At 44.7% G+C, this 20,254-nt stretch overlaps 1 long non-coding RNA gene across 1 annotated transcript in view; it reads left to right on the top strand.

Moving 5' to 3' along the window:
- Positions 1–1,626: 1,626 nt before the first annotated feature.
- LOC143352909 (uncharacterized) overlaps positions 1,627–20,254 on the top strand; it is a 166,778-nt gene continuing 148,150 nt past the window's right edge. The window contains exon 1 of the long non-coding RNA XR_013082018.1: positions 1,627–2,485. This is a non-coding gene — a long non-coding RNA (uncharacterized LOC143352909). The remainder of the gene's footprint in view (positions 2,486–20,254) is intronic.

The following is a 20,254-nucleotide window of genomic DNA, read 5'->3' as shown; positions in this document are numbered from 1 at the left end:
TATAATAGTTATTCGGAATGAAGGTGCTTCATAACATTATACAGGGTGTCCCATTGTCATTTACACAGATACAACAAAATGTTTGGGGACATCTAAACAACATTGCTCTTTCAAATGGAATGATATGGTTTTTCATTTACATTTTGATAGAGCGTTTCAAAACGAATACAATGGCCTACTATGAAGGTCGTTCTAGGTCACCCAACGGCAGCCGCAGCGGAAAATAAATAGGCTCAAAGCACTCTTCGAATACTTTCGTGTTCCCTCTGACGTTCAAGGTCGTCATTTTGAAAACTTGCATTACCAGTGAGTTGCAGTCGCCCTTGATTATTCTCTAACATGTCTAGTAAAATCAAGGTTAACCTAATCATGAAAATTTCGCGGCACACAGAAATTTCTCTCCCACAAGTTAGGTTGACGCGCTTCAATCTGTTCGTCCCGAGGGCCGAGGCGTGAACTATGCCCGGACGCATTTGTCGTAAGGACAAGAGAACTGGTTTGCTAACCGCTCTCGCTCCGAAGGGCTTTCGTGGGCGGGGTAGGGTGGCCAGAAGAAGAAAAAGGAGTCGCAAAGGGTGCGCCCTTCACACGTCCCGGCTGCAACGGCTGATTTATGGCACGACGAAAATTATTGCCGCCGTTAAAATACCTCGAGGCGTATTTATTGACAGACACGCGTTCGCCTCCGCGAGAGACCGTTCGTGAAATGAGCCGGTCCTTACGGACGACAAGACTGTACTTAAGCCAACTCTAAACGCCGGCTGTAAAGCCTCCGGCGTAAACGAATCGGCGAGGGATCGTTTTCGGTCGGAACGCGCCGCGTTTCATCCAAATATGCCACTTTAATGGCCGGCCATTCCGGCTTCTGGCATTGAGAGACTAAGCTCTCAGTTGTTTTTCAACCACGCCACAAGAAATTATTCTTACCCGCGCCACTTCAAGACCTCATGCCTCGAAGACTCCACCCCCTTTTATTCACTTCACCGTCCGCTTATGCTCACCCGCTTACGGCAAATCCGTTGCTGTCAAAAATCCCGGAAACAGTGATGCAATATTACTGTCAGCCGCAGTACATAGTACTCAAGAAATCCTTTGTTATTAAGCAGATTTGTACGGTCTCGTCCTGGATAGCACCGCGTATTCGTACGACGTCCGTTTCGTGTTCAGTTTATGTCCGAACGTACTGCGTCCATTTCGGACATCCCTGGAACGTTCGCAAGACTTAAATTTTGCAGGTTCCGGGAACGTCCATTTGTTCAGTCTCATGGATGTCCTTAGGACTTAAATTCCGTACGTTCCAGGAACGTCCGTTTTCAAAGTCCTACGGATGTCCTCAAGACATGCGTTTCGCACGTTCCAGGAACGTCCATTTCTTCTTCCTTACGAATGTTTATTATCTGTAACATGGTAGAATCGCGTACCACCTTTTCACGACATTCTTTTCATGACTCAAATTCAATAGAATCAATAGAATGGGAGGACGTAAAACAATTCGTTGTTCAATGTGACAATAACAGAATCAGCTAGTGTGCCATATGAAATTTTCAGTTTTCCAGAGAACAAGAGCACAGGTCACGCTGATCGATTTCTTCATTGCTTGTCTTTGCGCGAGCTTATAGATTACATACGCGCGTCTAACCTAGCAGAATGGTTGTCTACACCCTCATTCAATTAACGCACACCGTTGTTAAAAAACATGCGATCGCTTTTCCCGATAAACAGCCAATTTTCATTCAGTTAAGAGGGCAATTCCGGCGTTCCCCTACCGAGCATATAACACAAGTTTTCGCCGGCCGGTCCGCTAAATCGCGCTCATAATATTCGAGGAAGGAACCGGAGCGCAAACAGCTTCGCTGCAAAAATTGCGTACGTGAGGCAACTGCTTACGACATCGTTGGGCCACTCGGTGGTTTCCTATTTATACTGTCCGGGGAACAATGTTTCCTTCTTATCAGTGTCTTATTGTCCGCGTCGCGACTCGGTTTATTAACCTTCTCGGCCCTTCCCCTCCCCCGACTTGTGCAGCCCTCCCTTCCCCCGTGTTTAAAGGGCTCCGTCGCGCCATGACCGCGCCATGCAGCGCCGACACGAGCCCGGGGATGCTCGTAGGTGAAGCTCCGCGGAGTCGAAGGATGAACGCATAAAAAGGCTTTCATGGCTCGTTCGCTGACCGTAGGGACATCATATTTTCTCGGCGGAGGCGCGCGGATCACCGGGCCACAGTGCATTAACAAAATAACGTAATAAAATCTGCCTGGCACCGCCGCGCCGCAGCCCCTCTTGCCGGGTCCTGTTTCTTTCTCTCGTTCCTCTTTTTCTAGGTGGCCGCTCGTAAACTCGGATACATTGTGCGGCCGGCCGTGCCGTATTCGTCATGTCTACGACCGAAGACACGCGATCCGCTAAAGGATTGACCCCGGCAGAAAACCTCCACGTCCACCACCCCCGCGGAACAGTTCCACGAGCATCGATTCACCACGCCGGGGTAAGTCGCGCGAGAACTTTCCGACTGAACTTTTTTTATGCGGCCGGCATAAGATTTGCTGGTTTACTGCCCGACGTCTCCCGGAAATTTTGATCATTCCGCGCGAACGTATACCCCGCGATCGGATGGCCGCGCGTCCAGCTATGGCGCGGGAATCTTTGCACACATTGTTACGATTCGGATGCGAGCCATCGTCAGTGATTTCGCTATACAGGCTGTTCATTTGATGACTTTACAGTCGAATATCCGTTATCGAAAAGTATGAAAGATATTAAGAATGTGTGAAACACGTGTCCAAGGATTTCCAGGGGGAAAGAGTCCTTTCAAGGTCATTCGAAGGTCAACTTTGTTTTTTCAAATGGAAACCTATTTCTCTTAACACTTCTTTTTTCTCCTACTTTTCTTTAACCCTTTGCACTCGTATGTCGAGTGCGACTCGACATTAGTTTTTATCTCAGGAGCTCCATTGTCGAGTCCCACTCGACATTATTTCATGTCCAAATAAATAGATGTCGCGCACACGTTACCGACGCTCTTACCGACTCGGTTTATTGTTATTATTATTAGTAAGCGAGAGAAAACTTACGTAACGTACATCAACCTGCTCCGAGTTTGAAAACTGTATAACTGGCGCCCTCCAAATATTTACGATGAGTAAAAGGCGCGAAATAAATAAGGACAAATAGAAAAATAGAAAAAAATTTGCTCAAATAGAAAAATACCTGGAGGAAGAAGAGAAACCACCTATTTTTGTGAAACTTGCGAAAGAAAACCAGGATTGCATCCTGGGAATTGTTTCAAAAGATATCATACTCTTGAAAATTTCAAAATACGATAACAGTGTAAATAAAACTGGTGTTTAAGTGAATTTGTTTCATCCTTTATTTATTTAAATTGCCTTATTTTTTTAGTTAAAGTAAATATCAAATTTAATACTTAAAAGCGTTGGGAGCTGCTGGTAACGAAATTGAAATAAAATTCGGAGTGCAAAGGGTTAAATATCTCCGAAACTAGCGCGCGGATAAAAAACAGTATCCTACGAAAATTGCTGGCCTTTTTGCGTACAATAAGATCCCGTAACAAAAAATATAGGTTTCCATTTGAAAAAACAAAGTTGACCTTCAAATGACCTTGAAAACGTCACCCAAATATAAAACTGACACTGCCGCCCTCTTTCCTCCTCGAAATCCTTGGACACCTGTTTTACACTTTTTTAATATCTTTCATACTTTTTGAGATATTCGGTTTTCAGATGAACACCCTGTATATGTCGCAAAGACCTCGATGGTAAACGTCGCGGAATTATCCCCACCACCGCGGGGTATACCCCGTGAGGGTATAAGCTCGAGAGGCTCGGGTATGTCTCCTGGTCGATACGTGACGCTGGTAAGACCCGTGTTGTTGACATACGTCGAGAATTCGCTGTGTCAAAATTAGATTGACATACAATTGTGTAAACAATCGGTGCTGGGCCGACAACTTCGTAGTTCGCCGCTACGTTCTTACACATTCTCTGTGTTCACTCTCGGCACACTCTAGAACAAAGTGAAGCCGCGTAGGTGCCCTGATCCGAAATACGGCGAAAGCCGATCCCGAGCCATCGTCTTATATCGAAACAAAACTGTAGAACGTTTCCATATTTGGGGAGCATTTAAAAAATGAAGTCTATAGTGAGCCGACAACAACGATCGATATGCATTGTAAGGCAAGAGGTTAACGTGCTATTCGGCGCGATGGTTTGGTTGTCTAGTAAAAATTTCAGTGAGCTGCAAAAATAGGCCGGCAATTTTTCTTGAAACTAGTTGTACTACCCGAAATCTGATTAGACATAAACAATAATAATAATTTCACTGTCATTAGTAATGACAGTTGATCGCTACTTTGAAATGTATATTAATTACAAAAACCTTAAGGTTGTATAAAGTTAAATGAATAAAAATTGGCTTTAAAATTTCAATGCTATGGCATCCATGTCATTTGGCATCCCGACAACGATCAAGTTAGAATAATCTCGGTGGGAACGTTGACTTATAAATTTTCGTCGCGTAAAAGCCAACCGTCGTCGAGTTTTAGGTGCTTCCAGCAGGGAAAGTTTAAAAAGTGTCTCAACGACCGTTCATTCGCCGGTTTCCAGAGATATCTTGTCAGCCGATCGCCGAGACCCACGATTAGTTGGCGTCGCTGAGTTTCAGATTTCGAGCGTGATTCCGCGGCGATATTCCTGGACTTTACGAGCAGCCATCGGCGCAGTTCAGACAGTTTTTAGGGTCAAGCGAATAGCTAATGCAAACACGGCCGGCATTATTTCACCTCCTCCTTTCTCCCCCCCGCCCCCCAAAGTTAGTCTGGACTGGCTGGAGACACGGTGGGATTACTCGTTCCATCCGCATCGGCGTTCCACAAGGATCTCTCTCGCCTTTGCGAGAGACATTACGCGAGGTCTTAATGCTGTTCGTTACCAATTAAGACACGGTCGTTGTAATTAATTCCGCGGCCGGTCCTGGAAACGAGAACCGGAAACGGCATCGTCTTACGAACGCGACCGGGGCTGACTCTCCCCGTCTGTCCTTCTTCGACTACTGGATGAATATCCTTCAGCGATATGCACACGAATAAACCGGCTCCCGGGAGCCGCGACGACTAACGATCCTGATTAAGAGAGAGCACTCTCCGAGCCTTGTCCCATTCCGCCTGACAATGTCCGCCCCAATGTTCCGACGGTAATACGAGCCGTTCGGGTTCGGCGCAGAAGAGCGAGCTTTCTCACGAGTTTTCTTCCGAGTTTTGCCAGTGCACCGAGTTATTAGGTACCTGAAGAAGTTTTGCCGTTTAATCGTAGAGGCAGAGTCGACAGATCAGGGGAAAAAGTTACCCCCCCTCTCTCTCTCTCTGCCAGTACTGGAATAGTCAGGTGACATTGTGAAACATTCCATTTATGTCGAGAATTGAAAAATCTACAGAATATGCAGAAAGATTTGCAAAGGGATTTTTCAGCGTGACAGTGCTATACCACATACTGCAAAACCAGTCAAGGACACGTTGGAACTGTTAGGATGTGATGTGTCACCATACCTGCTGTGTTCTTCAGATATTGCTCCAGCACATTAGCATTTACAGTGATTTTTCTATATATGTCGCCAAGGTCTGGACGGTAAACGTCGCGGAATCATCCCCACTACCGCGGGGTATACATTGTGAGGGGCTCCGAACCTTGAGACCCATTGGACGCCGGGGAGTGCAAAGATAATGTTGTGACATATATCGTGTTGTTGACATATATCGAGAGTTCACTGTATTCCGATCAGTATGATCTTTCCCAGTAGTACTTCAGTTCTTATTAACACTTTACTCGTCAAAATGCGGGTTCTACATGCTTCAATTTACAATGATTGTGATTGTAAAAATGCATTTATAGGAAAGTTATTTAACACATTTGCTAAAAATGTTTGCTAAATGCTGAAAATCTGGCTGAATATATTCGTGATATTTTTATGAAATAATCCGAGCTGGCCACTTTCAGTGCTCCGTGAACCTAGTGTTAATAGGCTTTTCAATAATTGTGCTGTACCAAATAGAAGCTTAAAAATTTTCTTTTACCCAATAATACCAAATTATTAAATTACGTTATTGAGTTGTTGGTTTATGATCGAAGTATCTGTCCCATCGAAGTCCTGTCGTATGTTCATAATCATGATCGATAATCATGGTAATTGCACGATTATTTCAATTGAGATCAATGCGACGTCTTCAACATTGATCTATTTATACTCTCTGAACGGTGTAGAGATTGTTGTAACATAGTAGAAAAAGATTTATCAACATTATTAAGCTCATAAACGACTTTCAATAAGCGAATGTGAAAAGAGAACAGCTAGGTTACTGTGGGTTAGGTACAGGCTCGTGCGTTGATTGAAGTAATCTGCAACAATGCCATGCGGGTTGCTGCACGAGGGGCACCGTAATTACTCTTAATTGAAAGAAACCTTCATTCTATCTACTCTCCCTAATCATACCATATACATATATACTTCTGTTCATTACAATCCTTAATATCTTTCACTTCAATCGTATCTTCGTGCACTTTGCCGATCTTTTTCAAATAATAAATATAAATTTGTTTTATATTGAGACTAGTCGCTTATTCTACAAACATGAACAAGTAATTTGACAGTGTATATAAATTAATATGCAGCAACACGAGGCTTCATTTAGAAATGAAATCATATTCGAAAAATCGTCGAACACGTCTTGCGCCGTGTCTGACTATGATTCACCGTTTCCACTTGCAGTAAATACTGGCCGTACTTCAGCGTGCGACTGCATTCCATCGATCATGCAATCGTCAAAGCTTCTATGCACGATATTCTATATTAACATAAGTAAATATTTACATTAATGTTCACGAAGTTCGTTAATAAAGTCCTTTACAATAATTTTTAGAGATTTTTCAAGTACCAGTTTTCTATGCCGGTTAGCTGACTTTAATACAGCAGAACTAGAAAGTCTCAAAAGATTCCATCTTGAAATTTTTATTGCATTCAGTTCAAACTATATCGAAGGGATTCTGACAAAAATCAGCTGCAAATACCTGCTAACCTGCCTGCCACAATTTTTTAAAATCTTTGTAACACCGTACGGTGGACCGTGGTAACACGGCTAGACGTTTCTTCAAAAACTTTACAAAAACTTCGAAAATAACAGGCATTAATAAGGAACTTCTTGAACGACAATTTTTTATATCTGCTCTTTCTTCAGGTCATAACATTAATTTTCTATATTTCGAGAAATTTGTTCGCGACACTGGAGATTTATATTTAAATTAATATCCTTGGTTTTATATGGCCGTTACAGTGCACAAATTATTATTTCATTGTGTGGAAATAAGTAAATCATGCCTATTGCCAATTGGCACGATGTCTGAAGAGGCTCAAGAATGAAAGATATAAGAAGGTTCAGGATTGGCCACACAAGGAAGAATTCGCGTGTATCTACGACATAATTGCTGTTCATTACTTCTGATCCCATCATAAATTATTATAGGGTGACACCGCAGAAAAAATACAAATTCGCTACCGAAAGGTGTGTTAGATCTACTTTTAACAAGAACTTCCGTCTACATAAGTAGTTGATAGCGATATCAGCTAAGAATTATTTTTATATTGTTACATTTGGATATCATTGTAATACTCATTTAATATTATATTTTTCATTTATTTTTATATTTGTTTCTACTTATTTATATCTGTAAATATTATTTTCAAAGGTTCTACATATGTTGAATCTCATTTCACGATCTAACACAAAATTTCAATCGGTTTGAAGGAGCGTGAAACGATCTATGATTTCTTTCCACTTAGAATGGCCATTCGCGACACTGTGAGTTGGAACGGAAGATGGTACTCCCCGTTGCAAGATGGTACCGGGGCCCGGTACTCGCGTCGCAGCGTGCTCGAAGGAAGTTTCGTTAGCCGGGGCGATTCGCAATTGATTCGCCATTAAATTCATGGCGCCTCATAAGGAATTCATCGGTTACCTCCACGACGAAACTCGTCGTCGGCCATGAATACTTGGCCAGGGGGCCGCGCTCTGATATTCCAGACTCGATCGATTCCTGCGGAAAGGCAAGAGCGTGCGTTGTCCGGGGCTGTTGACCCTCTCTCCTCTTCCTTTCTAGTTTGCTCTCTGCATAGGCGTAAATTATAATGCCGGGGCTTAGAGACCTACACTCTGACAAATTACAGGTTTGTTCTCCAGCCACCGGGACGCTCGTCGGAGATAGATTTCGTCGCTCCATCACCGTCGGCCTGGCCGGACTCGCTCGCACGGCTATGCATATTAATTCAATTTCGGCCCCGCAACCCTCCGCATCGTTTGGGAAACGCCTGCCCTCCCCGTCCACCCTCCAGCATTGCCTTTTTCCTTTTTTTTTCGCAGCGATATTTGCCCCGCGTTTCGGCTTATTCCGTGTTCGAAACTTTTAGATTAATTACTCCGAGCCGGACCCCCGTGGTTACATTAACCTTGTCGCGCGCGGAGTCGTCGACCTTGAAGGGTAACGCATCGGCGAACAAATCGGCTGTCGTAATCGTCACTCAGGAACAATTTCCTAGACCTTATCACCAGCAGAGGGCCGCATTAACCTTCCTCTAATATTTAGAAAATTTTTTAAATTATTTTCAAAGTAATCCAAATAGAATTTGTCCTCGTTCTCCGACTCTAATGATCAGGCCATAATGATCAGGACTTCTTTCTGTTTCAGAATTTTTTACAAGAAAACAATAATTTATGTGCCTCTATGTTTACATTAGTGCTTAAATATCGACAGTGTAAGAAGAGAATCTGATTTCGACTTGAAAGGCCGCAGTAACTTTTATACTTAACTGAGATTCCGACTGAAATCTACACCACGGGGGAGGCTCGATATTTTATGGCAAGGGGTTAAAAGCAAGCGACAATTACTCGCTGAGGAGCTAAACGAACCGTTCATTTTCAATGTGGTGTGAGTCCATTTTTGTTTAAAAATGAGGTATCGCATAATTCGTATATTTGTATTTGAACTTGCACCACTTTCAAAATAAACGGTCCAAATTTTAATATTTTGCAGAAATGTGCTTATAAAGAATTAGATTTCTGTAATTCAACGTACCAGTGGTACCAATCGTGCTCACGGAGAAAAGTTACTTTCCCAGTGCTATAGTAGCTTCAAACAAAATTTCACGGTCCCCTCTTCGTCCCGAAGCAAATTCGTTGTAACAAACTCTTCTTATTAATCCCATTACACGCTCTTTCCGTGTTCCGTCTAGATCCGATGTAAAAATCCGATTCCGAAGAGAAGCGGCCACGGTGGAGACGACTCGTTAAATCGTCCCGTCCCCCCGACCGGAGAGGAATTTGTCATGTTTCTTCGTGTTCGGCTCTCGAGGCCGGATTTCTTCTTAAACTCCGCGGAAAAGGAACTCTCGAGCTGGCCGCGAGGGTGGGCGAGCGAAAAAACTCACGGAAAGAGGAGGTCGCGAGCGCGCGCGACGACCGGGGCGCATCCGTTAAATTACAATGGGAACGTCGTCACGAGCGTGCTATAGTGTTTTCCTCCGCATGTGTGGAAAGAGAGGGAGGGAGGGAGAAAGACAGAGGGGGAGTGGGGGAAACGTATCATAAGTTACCAAGCAGGCGGAGGGACCCGTGACGTCTCCGCGCAGTCCATATATCATGCTTTTGTTCGATTCTGTCGGGCATTATTTTAGGTTACGTCGAGAAATGCTTTCTGGATCGCGGTTTACCGATCTCCTCCCGCTCCACTCCTCTCTCTCTCTCTTTTCTTCTTTCTTCCTCCATTTCTTCCACCCCTCCCATCGTGGCCGGTAACCAGGGGAGAAATATGTCGAGTTTCCTGCCCGGCTGGCCAGCCTTACGAGAGCTCTAATGCAACCCCCTTGTACGGAGCCACAATTTCGTCCTCCGCTATCGACACTCGATGTTGTTTGCCCTTTCCCGCCCTCGAGACGGACAAATAATATCCAACGATCGCCCGACGACCGGCGAGAAACGGTTAATTCCAAAGTATACAGTCGCGTCGGCATGATAGCAAACGCACACCAGCCGCCTGCTAATCCGATTCCACGGGAGACGAGCCACGAACACTGATTTCTTCTCTTTCCTCTAATTTATTAAGGTGCGCGCAGCTGGGAGAAACAGGAAATGTGATTTTATTCGAACGAATCGTTTTTCCAAACTATTTGCGTACTGGTTTTCTGATATACATAGTAGCGACGAAGTTATGGTCTCCCAAGTGTTACCGGTTATAATCTAAACTCGAGAAAATATGTTCCCTCTCGGGCCACTCGAGAGAAGAGTCAAGCCGCATGGGTACCCTAATCCGAAATACGGAGAGAGCCGTTCTCGAGCAATCGTCTTATATCGGAACAAAACTATATAGGGTAATCGTTTCAGTAGTCAGCCATTTTTTGGATCCGGTTAGCACTAGAAAAGGGTCAAAGGAATAAAATCTAATGGTCTAAGGAAGGAAATGTGATTTTATTAGAACGAATCGTTTTTCCAAAGTATTTCTGTACGGGTTTTCTGATACAGTTCAGACGAAGTTATGGTCTCCCAAATGATACCGGTTATAATCTAAACTCGAGAAAATATGTTCCCTCTCGGGCCACTCGAGAACAGAATCAAGCCGCATGGGTACCCTAACCCGAAATACGGCGAGAGTCGTTCCCGAGCTATCGTCTTATATCGGAACAAAACTATATAGGGTAATCGTTCCAGTAGTCAGCCATTTTTTGGGTCCGGTCGGTACTAGAAAGGGGTCAAACGAGTACAATCTAATGGTCCAAGGAAGTTTTTTAACACTAGAACTACCGGATGAGTCAAAATGACTTCTAATTTTTTCTTTTAGAAATATTGAAATTATAAATATGTTTCCGCGAGAAAATTTTTTGATAAACTTCTCTATCGAAGTAGATGTTCAAGCAAAACTGATACGAAATCAAAACATATGCAATTTTGTTGTTATTGTAAGGCAATGTTTGCCAGTTGCATTTAGTGCTTGGTAGTTCTGTTAAAAGGTAAATGTAAAATATTATTATTATATAAAATAATATGAAAATTAAATTATTATTCGCTTTAAGAAGCGACATGCGCGCGCATAGAAGTTGGTTAGCCAACATGCGAAGATGTACCGCGACAAACCGCTCTGTGTAAACGTTTGCTTATATCGTAATCCCAAATGAGGGACGAGTGTTCTTTTACAAAAGTGTGCAATTATTAAGTATTGTATCCTAAAATAAATATATTATATTATTTTAACAGTTACGCAGACTAAAATCACCTGACTCGTAACTTTGACGCGCCATACAACGTTGCTGTTCCATTATAAATGACAGTGTGCTGGAAAGTAAATGCTCCGCAATAAAATTTAATGGAAAGTATGAACAGTTGTCGCGTGCACGCTCAAATGGATCAGGAATGGATCGCGCGCGTTCAGTCTGGTTCGGAATCGGCCAGGCCCGTATCCCTAAATCGTCGTCGCCCGTAGTACTCGGCGTCGCGTCGCGTCGCGTCGTTCAGGTATTGCGATTGTGCTATTTCGCGTACAAATTGCGCCACTTTCGCCGGCGTCCGTGCATCATCGTGTAACCGGCATGTGGCGTTATAAATCAAGTGGTTGCGCGTTATCCCATTCGGCGAACGAAGGGGGGGATGCCCCGCGCGCGCGATTTTAACGACACCTCGTCGTTCGGAATCGTCGCGAAGGTTGGCCGCGTGTCATTCTTGTCGGCCGTTTAACAGCGGTGATAAAACATGCTCAGCCTCTTTCTCGCTGACTCTCTCTTTCTCTCTCTCTCTCTCTCTCTCTCTCTTCACGAGAGCAACACTGTTCGGCCTGCTCCCGCACAGCTTAGAAGAGCGTGGTGGCTCTTTAAAGTATTTTCGGCGATATAAGGGGTTGACTTATGGCCCGGTTGCGATTCCCCCCCCCCTCCCGTCCACCCTCTGTGCCACCCTCGAACACTCCCGGGAAACGAGACAGAGACGCCGAGATTCGACCAGAGGCGTTCGCAAAAAAGAGAAAAAACAGACGGAGGGGTGGGTCGCAGGGTCGCGCATGGTGCCGTCTCGACCGGGATATTGCATTGTGTTTTCTTTCGGGACAAATGATTTACCGTGTTTCCCCTTATATTGCCGCGAGCTACTACAGCCCCGGCAAAAACACGTAAGGGGTTGCAAGAGTCACCGCCCGCGTGTGTAGTCGTCGAAAGAGAAAAAGGGGGCGGTGGTCCGGGGTGGGTGGGACGGTATGGGAGGGAACCGTACGATACCGGAGGAGGAGGAGGTATTACATATTTATGGGCTTCTGGTACGGGCACGGAAGCAAATTTCAAGCAAATCTTGGTCGGAAATAACGTTAGAGCCATTGGGACGTAAGGCCGCGGCCGTTTTCGAGACGACGGATATCGACGTTTCCCGGCATATTATTTTCCGCCACAGTCTTCCATGATTTTTGCGCCGCGAGCGGATTTTTCGGGCGAGCTTTATTTCCTGCTACGCCGCGCCGCGCCGGCTTATTTGAGACGTTGCCTCTCCCTCTCTCTCTCTCTCTCTCTCTCTCTCTCTCTTCTCGCCGTGGCGCGGGATTACGTTGCGTCGTGCGTCTTGATAATCTCGGGAATTGGTCTTTTCGGTGTTCATTCTCGTGAATGCGGTTTCCTACGGTGTGCACGTGGCCAGGGGTTTCGGGGGAGGTTCTTTGTTCGGCGAAGTTCTAGTTCGTTTGGCGCTTATGAATCCACGCTGCCATTTTTATGATTCACTTTCTGGAAACCGGAATGAAAGGACATTTTTAAAACGCTTCTACGAAACGCGAACATTGGCCAGTGCTATAACAGTTTAGCTTTTAAACAACATTTTCGCCGATTTCTTGCCTCGCAATGTGCTTAATGGATCTTTGGTTCAGTGTATATAAACATCAGTTGCAGTGACTCCCAATAATATTCGGACGCTTTTAAAAATCGTATAACTTTGTGAACACGTTAACTGCCATGTCAGACACATATGACTGACAGTGATTTTTGACTAGCTTTAGTCATTCATTTTTATTGTGTCATGTCCAGATAAACCGAATTTTCTAAAGATCTTTAGAATTCAAAAGGGTTAAAACAGCATCCCCTATTCCCATGTAAAATTTCTAGTTCCGCTTTCATTAACTAAATTGCTCTGATTTTGTAAGAATCTGTGGGAATTATATGTGGCAGTTAACGTGTTAATATCGGACCATGCGGATTTTTTTTTAAGAAGTTAGCACAACTAGTTTCCTACATAAAGTGAAAAACATTTTTTACAAAAATTGCAGAAAAGCAATTTTGAAAGAGTTTTACAAAAGATTTTCTATTTTACGATTACTGAAATTGTAAAGATGCTTTCGCGCGAAATGATTAAATAAATATATATAGGAGAGCATGTATTATAGTACGAATCGCACAAAATCCAAATAAATTCAATCTCGTCATTTGTACAAGACAACATGTATTAGTCACTTTTAAGGCTCGGTAGGTTTAGTGTTAAAATTGAACGAGTATTGAACGTATGATGACGTATGACGTCACGGGTACCAGATGAAAAGTCACCGGTAGCGCTTAAACACGAGATCGCTCATTTCTCATGGAAGTCTGTCCAGGTTTATCGAAAAGAAAAGGCACCGGGAGCGCAACAATTACCGTTCCTTTGTTCCCGCCACTTAAGAATGATCGTCGCATGGTAGTAGCCTCTAGACGTCGGCCGTTAATAGCGTCATCAACGTGAGATATTGGCGCGAGTCTCCGAATAACCGGAAGAAGTTAACCTCGATCTCGGTGCCGGCCGCCGGAACGTAACGTCCGGCCGACTTCCGATTTGTTTTGCTTCCATTTTATGTGCTCGTGGACCCGTGGGTCAGCAAACGACCCCGGAGGGAGTTTATTTCTGGTTCGGACGGCCGACGAATTATTGAATATTGAGCAGAGCCACTTCTTCACGATCGCTGTCGGGCTAGCGGAAAACAATGCGCCGACCACCATCGTGAATGTAATTTCCGGAAACCATATCTCGCCGCAGTTGAACAGGAATAGCCTGGAAAGTGCAATTTCCACCCGCAGCGAGACAAATTTTTATGAGAGGAATATGGGACGATGCTGGTCCGAAGACGCTCGGCGATTAGTGTCATTTGGGGGTTGCCAGGGGCGAGAAGTCAAATTGATGGGGTCACAGGATAACATACCGAAACGTGAGAGCAGATTAACCCTAGGTTTACGGACCACTAAGAATTACTGTTCTACATTGTTTTATAAAAATGACAAAAATTTATCCGTCGAAATTTTTAGCTGTTCCTTTTTCTAGTGTATATCGAAAGAAATACATTTGTTGAATAATCCCTCATGGATGCATCTTTACAATCTCGGTAAATTAAAAATATTCGAACCCCGTAAACCTAGCCTTATTTATAAATTAGTAGATAAAAATATGTTAAGCCACCGATCTCACAATATCAAGTTGTAAACAATAAAATGACGAGTGATTGGAATAAAACAAAAAAAGGAAGGAAAGCATTCGGGCCATCCTGAAGGTCGAATTAAAGTGATCGGAAAGAGAAGGCGGAATAAATAGTTAGGGTTTTTGATCTGCGTTGATGAAGTTCGGTTTCGGTTTTCCTGGCGCATCATGTTAGTCTTACGTTATGCGGATCCGCGGTTTACGATATTACGCGGCGCGGAAAATGACCGAATCAGCGTGAAAGCCTCTCGAAGCCCCGCAGGGAGGAGATAACAGCCTTGTCACGGAGCCGCGGGCATAAAACCGAAGCTGGAATAGCCAGAACGAGCCGCGGCAATAATTAACGAAGATGTTTTATTAAACGGAACGCGTGCGGCTGGTCGCGTAACTTCGCGGCGCGGTAATGTGGCCCTCAACCAACCGGAATACGCGAGTTCTGATTTCCGGGTTAAGTAAGAGCATCGTAAAATGTTTTTAAGCCCGGCTTGTCGCTCCTGTCCCGCAGTAATTATTGTCTTTTTTATCTCGCCCCGTTTCTCGTCTTTTGCGCAAGGCCGAGAGATCGGCTTTGACCGTCAACGCTCCTAATGAATATCTAACAAGGCGACTCCTTTCACGAGACCGTAAAGCGCGCGTGGACACGCCGCTATAACCAGAGCTAAAAGCTTCGGACGTTGGACGGCCTTTTTCAATTTTCATCGCACCAAGTTTCCACGGTAGAACGTGGAAACTCGTTCCATCACTATACTTCGCGACGAGGATGTTCGACCCGATCGGTGGTCTAATTGAGAACAGCCAAGAGTGTAAAATTTGTGAAATTTTCTCCCGATGATTTGATCAAAACCTTTTCTAACAGATCTGACATTTTCCGGGCACATTTTCTTGTTGCTCGATGCACTTTCAACCGTGTGAGACTGTTTGCATTTAGTCCCAGTTTAGAGTAGGTGATTAAGTCTAGAACGAAGATACAGTAGTGTGCGAATTAATGTGAACTCACCAATATTTTTAATGTCTTATTAGTTCTTTTTAAATCTGGCAACACGACCATGTCCTCTTAGAAAGCTTGCTACGTCCGGATTCTTGAACCGGAAACTGCAAGAAACTTTGCAGCTTCTTTCTTTCATTCTGTAGTTAGGGAAATACACGATTATGATAATTTCATACCCAACGAGATAGCTTACTGATGGTACCCGCTGTATGACAGTACGGTATTTACTTATATATTGACGCTGGATGTAAAAAAATTACAAATAAAGAAGCTGCAAAAATTACAAGAAATGCAACATCATTTTTTCAGAGAACGGTTGAGATCCGACCCATGGTTTCTTTCACAAAGTTGATCCTTATGACCAGTGGAACACGATTAAAAAAAATTTTTTGTTTTTTTGACCTTGATGTTCAAGGTCAAGGTCAATTTTGCGGGGAGTTTTTTATCTCAATTTCCACCAAATCGTAGGTGTAGAATCACGCTATGGTGGTCGTGACATATAATTTTTATACACCCTGTACAAGATAAAGTTTCTGTTTACGTCAGCTAATGATGATAACGTTCGCGTTGCACGAGAGTAACGAAAGGGTAATAATCCAGAACGTCGTGTTGCAAGAATGTTGATAGATGAAAAAGTGGGACATACCACGAACTATTTCGCCAATGAGGACATAATCGTCGGTAATGCAGCACAATTTACAGCCGCACGGAAGGTTTTGTTCGAACGGACGGAGACAATTCCCCGACGAAGATGATTAATTTCACGCGAGCCCGCCAGGTATCGTCGAGCCCGCACCTATGTGTACGCCCGCGTCTTGCGACCTCGAGAAGTTGCTCGTGGCGCCGAGGAACGGAACACGGCGATATCGTCGGGAGTCGCGAGCCAGCCGGCGTCTGAATTATTTAGTTAATTTCCGGTAAACTGAAACTCCCGTTGTCGGTAAAGCCGCGGCTGAACGCCCGCTAGCTTTCTGCGAGGGCCTTCGGTAGTGTCGAGAAGAAGAGACGGCGCGGCGCGGCGCGGCGCGGAACGTATAGACAAGCGCGGAGAAACAGAAAGCGGAGAGAGGACGCGGGGCGGAAAGGGAGAAACAGGACGGGACGAGTCGGAGGAGACCGAGAGAAGAGGCGCAGCCAGTTAGCACGGTAGCGGATCAGACCTAAGTACGTACTTAGTAGACCCGAAGCACAGCCGGAGGCGTCTTAATCACGTAATTGCTCGCGAAATCCCGTGGCAGTGTATCCAGCCACCCGGTCCACCCCCAACAGCCAACGCAACCCACGGAAACCGAACCCCCGAACCCCTTTCGGCCGTGCCAACCGTGCATCCATCGGGGGAAGAGAGAGGGAGAGAGACACAGTCGAACTACAAAGTGAACGCAAACTGCTCTAGGCTCGATATCTTCTTACTTATTCATCCGTCGTTTCGCCTTGGCAATCGAAAATTACTCGGTCGCCCCGATGAAACGACACGGAAGCGACCGGAGAGAAAACCCAGCCCTCCGGTTTCAGGCGAGCCCGAGCCACGGTGCCTTTTCGGGACGCGAATCTAATTCCGACGACTCCGAGCGGGAATCGCCCACCACTCGGGGAGACACGACGCATCGCCTGTTTGCGGATCGTGCTCTAAACGCTCGGAATGAATTAAGAAGTCGCCCCCCCCCTCCTTCCCTCCCTCCCTGGGGGCTGCTGGTGTTTACACTGCTAACTGGGTTACTTAGCGACAGAGCAGAATAACATGCTGCCGGTAAATGATGCGTGCCAAAAAGATTGCAGTAATTATTATTGAAAATTCAGAAAAATTTTTAAATGATCACCTTTAAGGCGGTGGCCCCGCCGTGCATCCCCTCCATAACTCCGTACGCGTACACGAGATTTGCAAGGGTACGGGAGGCCCGCTCTCATTTGTTAACAATGCAAAAATAGTACTGTTTTGTAGTCAAAATCGCTAGATAAAAGTTCAATCTAGGGTGGAAAGGTCCTCAGAAGTCCTACTTTTGCGTTTTTTAGCCGTAATTTGCAATATTCAGCAGCATACTGCTTGTCGAGTGACATTATCGTAAATATCGAGAGATTCAGAGCTCGTATGGAGTTCGTAGGACCTTTCCTAAATTACGGCTAAAAAACGCAAAAGTAGGACTTCTGAGGACCTTTCCACCCTAGATTGAACTTTTATCTAGCGATTTTGACTACAGAACAGTACTATTTTTGCATTGTTAACAAATGAGAGCGGGCCTCTCGTACCCTTGCAAATCTCGTGTACGCGTACGGAGTTAGGGAGGGGATGCACGGCGGGGCCACCGCCTTAAAGTCTCCGCTCTAACCTAGCACCTGGACCCAAGAAGTACTTGAAGATTAATGGGACAATCAATAGGACATACAGTGTGTCCCACGAACTCTGTCCACTTGAATATCTTGGTTATTGATAGGGTTCAAAAAACTACATAATAAATGATATTCTTGCAAGCGGAGTCGTAGAGGAGATATAGAGGTCACCTTTGTTTTTTCAAATGGAATCTCCAATTTTTTGTGCTCGATTTCGATAGATTGGCGTGTTCCGAGTACAAAAGTACTGAAGTGTGTTTGTCCTAAAACTTACCGTTGCTGAGATATTTGACTGTTTACATTCTATTACTTTCATTATGGAACGCATTGAAGGTTATGCTCACTATTTCAAATGTAAACATTGGTACGCCTTCGACGTCTCTCAGTGTCAGTCAAGTTTCTCAGTTAGTGAACCGAAGATAGTCGATACGAATATTTTCATTCGAAGAACAATTAGTTCATTTATAACATATTGTTTCTTAAACTCTACAACCTCTGTACGTAACATTTTCTCGTATTGTTTGAAATAACCAAGATATTCAAGTGGACAGAGTTCGTGAGACACAATGCACATTTGGACTCATTTTGAAGCTCGAAGCATCTCCTTTCCGAAGACCTATTTTTCCTGAAAACGCCACGAATTGAAACGTCTGTCAATTTCGAGATCCTATGGAAAATTATTTTCAATAATTCAAGAAGCCAGACGAAATTATGCAAACGATTGAGATTTCCTGAATTGCTCAACAAGTGCCTCTGCAGCACTTTCATACTGACAACTCGAAAATCGCGTCTTTTCGGTTGCGTCGCGTTGGCAGCGAGGATGCGATACGCGCACAGTTCCATTGTGCTGTCACTCATTCGAGGAAAAAACAAGGTGCACGCACGCGTTTATCGACGTACGATCGAACCCCGTGTCCACTTATTTCTCGTGAAACGCGTTTCCCGTTCACTATAACGCCGTCGGTGCGGCGGAAGAACAGGGATTATGTGTTTAATAAAAAGCCAGGGCGTAATCTCGGCGAAGCTGTCGGGAGGACAGATAACTATAAAGCTTCGAGTAGCAGCGAAGGAATCGCTATTCCGCTCCCTTTCCGCCGACGATTTCGACGCGTCGAACCACTCCAAGTGCCTAAGGGGTATATGACGCGTGGCATGGTGTGAACGAGGCCTCATTTGAATCCGAATGGAGACGATTTTCGCAGAAGAGGTTGTCAGTGAAATGGCAGGCCCCGCCGTGGCAAGAGGCGGGCGAACGGAGAAGAAGGACGGACAGAGGAACGAAGAGAGGAACGGTTCACTCCACTTTCTGGCGTAACGACGATGCCAGCAATATGTCAACGACAGACATTCCACCCGGTATTCCAGAGAGTGCGAACTATCGACCGGAAGCCCATGTATTTCCGTTTCTATATTGCATCGGGCTCACTTGAATTCCCTTTCAGCCGACTGGCCCCTTTCGACCCCTCTTCTTTCGCGACGCCATCCACGGAAACGCTGATTCCGTCATTTATAAGCGACGCTTTCGAACGGCCCTAAGCGGACAGTTAAGCTTCCGGATTCCGTCCGCCATGGAAAATTCTGACGGAACATCGACGCCTCGTCGTTTGACTCCTTCATCGAACAGTAGACCGATCTCATTGCTTATGTTGGCTGGGTTACAGAGGTTATGTAATGCACAGTTGCTCGTGTGATGTTTATACCGGGTGAGGCACTAACTATTGCCACCTACAATAACTTCGAAAGTACGATGGTAGCAGAAAAGTTTTCGAAACAAGAGATTGATGGGACAACAGGAGCTGTAATATGGCGTCAATCTTCTTTTCCTAGCTGGAGTCGCTTCAGAGATGCGAAGGTCACCTTTGTCTTTTTTAAATAGAATCCTATGTTTTGGTACCTGTTTTCAGAAAACGGCTATTGAGACGAATCCAATGAGGTGCAACATTAAGGTCTTTGGAGGTCAGCGAAGGTCATTCTTAAAAATACAGAAACCCACCATTATTATTTTCATAGCTTCATTCGTTGACGACTATATAATTGTCCATCAAACTTTAATTGTCGCAGACTTGCAACGCGTGAGTTCCAGGAGTGGGTATCTCGAGTTATTTCTCCAGAGAAAACAAATCGTAACGGATTCGTAGCGGTGTTAAATTACTAGGCTGAAATAAACCGTAAAACATAATGCTCGTTACCATTATGTCGTGCGAGAGCTTTACAGAGGTCGATTAAAAGTAGAATTTATTCGCAGTCTCGCAGGAGGCCAGGAAATTCATTTCATCGAATAAACTGTTTGAAGTGGAACAACACCATCTAGGGAGTCTCATAATTTCATCGGAAATATGTTTATTTCATAAGCCCGGGCTCAAAAGGAGTGCTCCTGTTTCGAGGCAGGCTCGAAGACATTCGCCGTCTATCGACGTCTTCAT

This window comes from Halictus rubicundus, chromosome 3, assembly GCF_050948215.1.
Source record: "Halictus rubicundus isolate RS-2024b chromosome 3, iyHalRubi1_principal, whole genome shotgun sequence".
NCBI lineage: Eukaryota > Metazoa > Arthropoda > Insecta > Hymenoptera > Halictidae > Halictus > Halictus rubicundus.
This window is presented reverse-complemented; position numbering and strand designations above follow the sequence as displayed.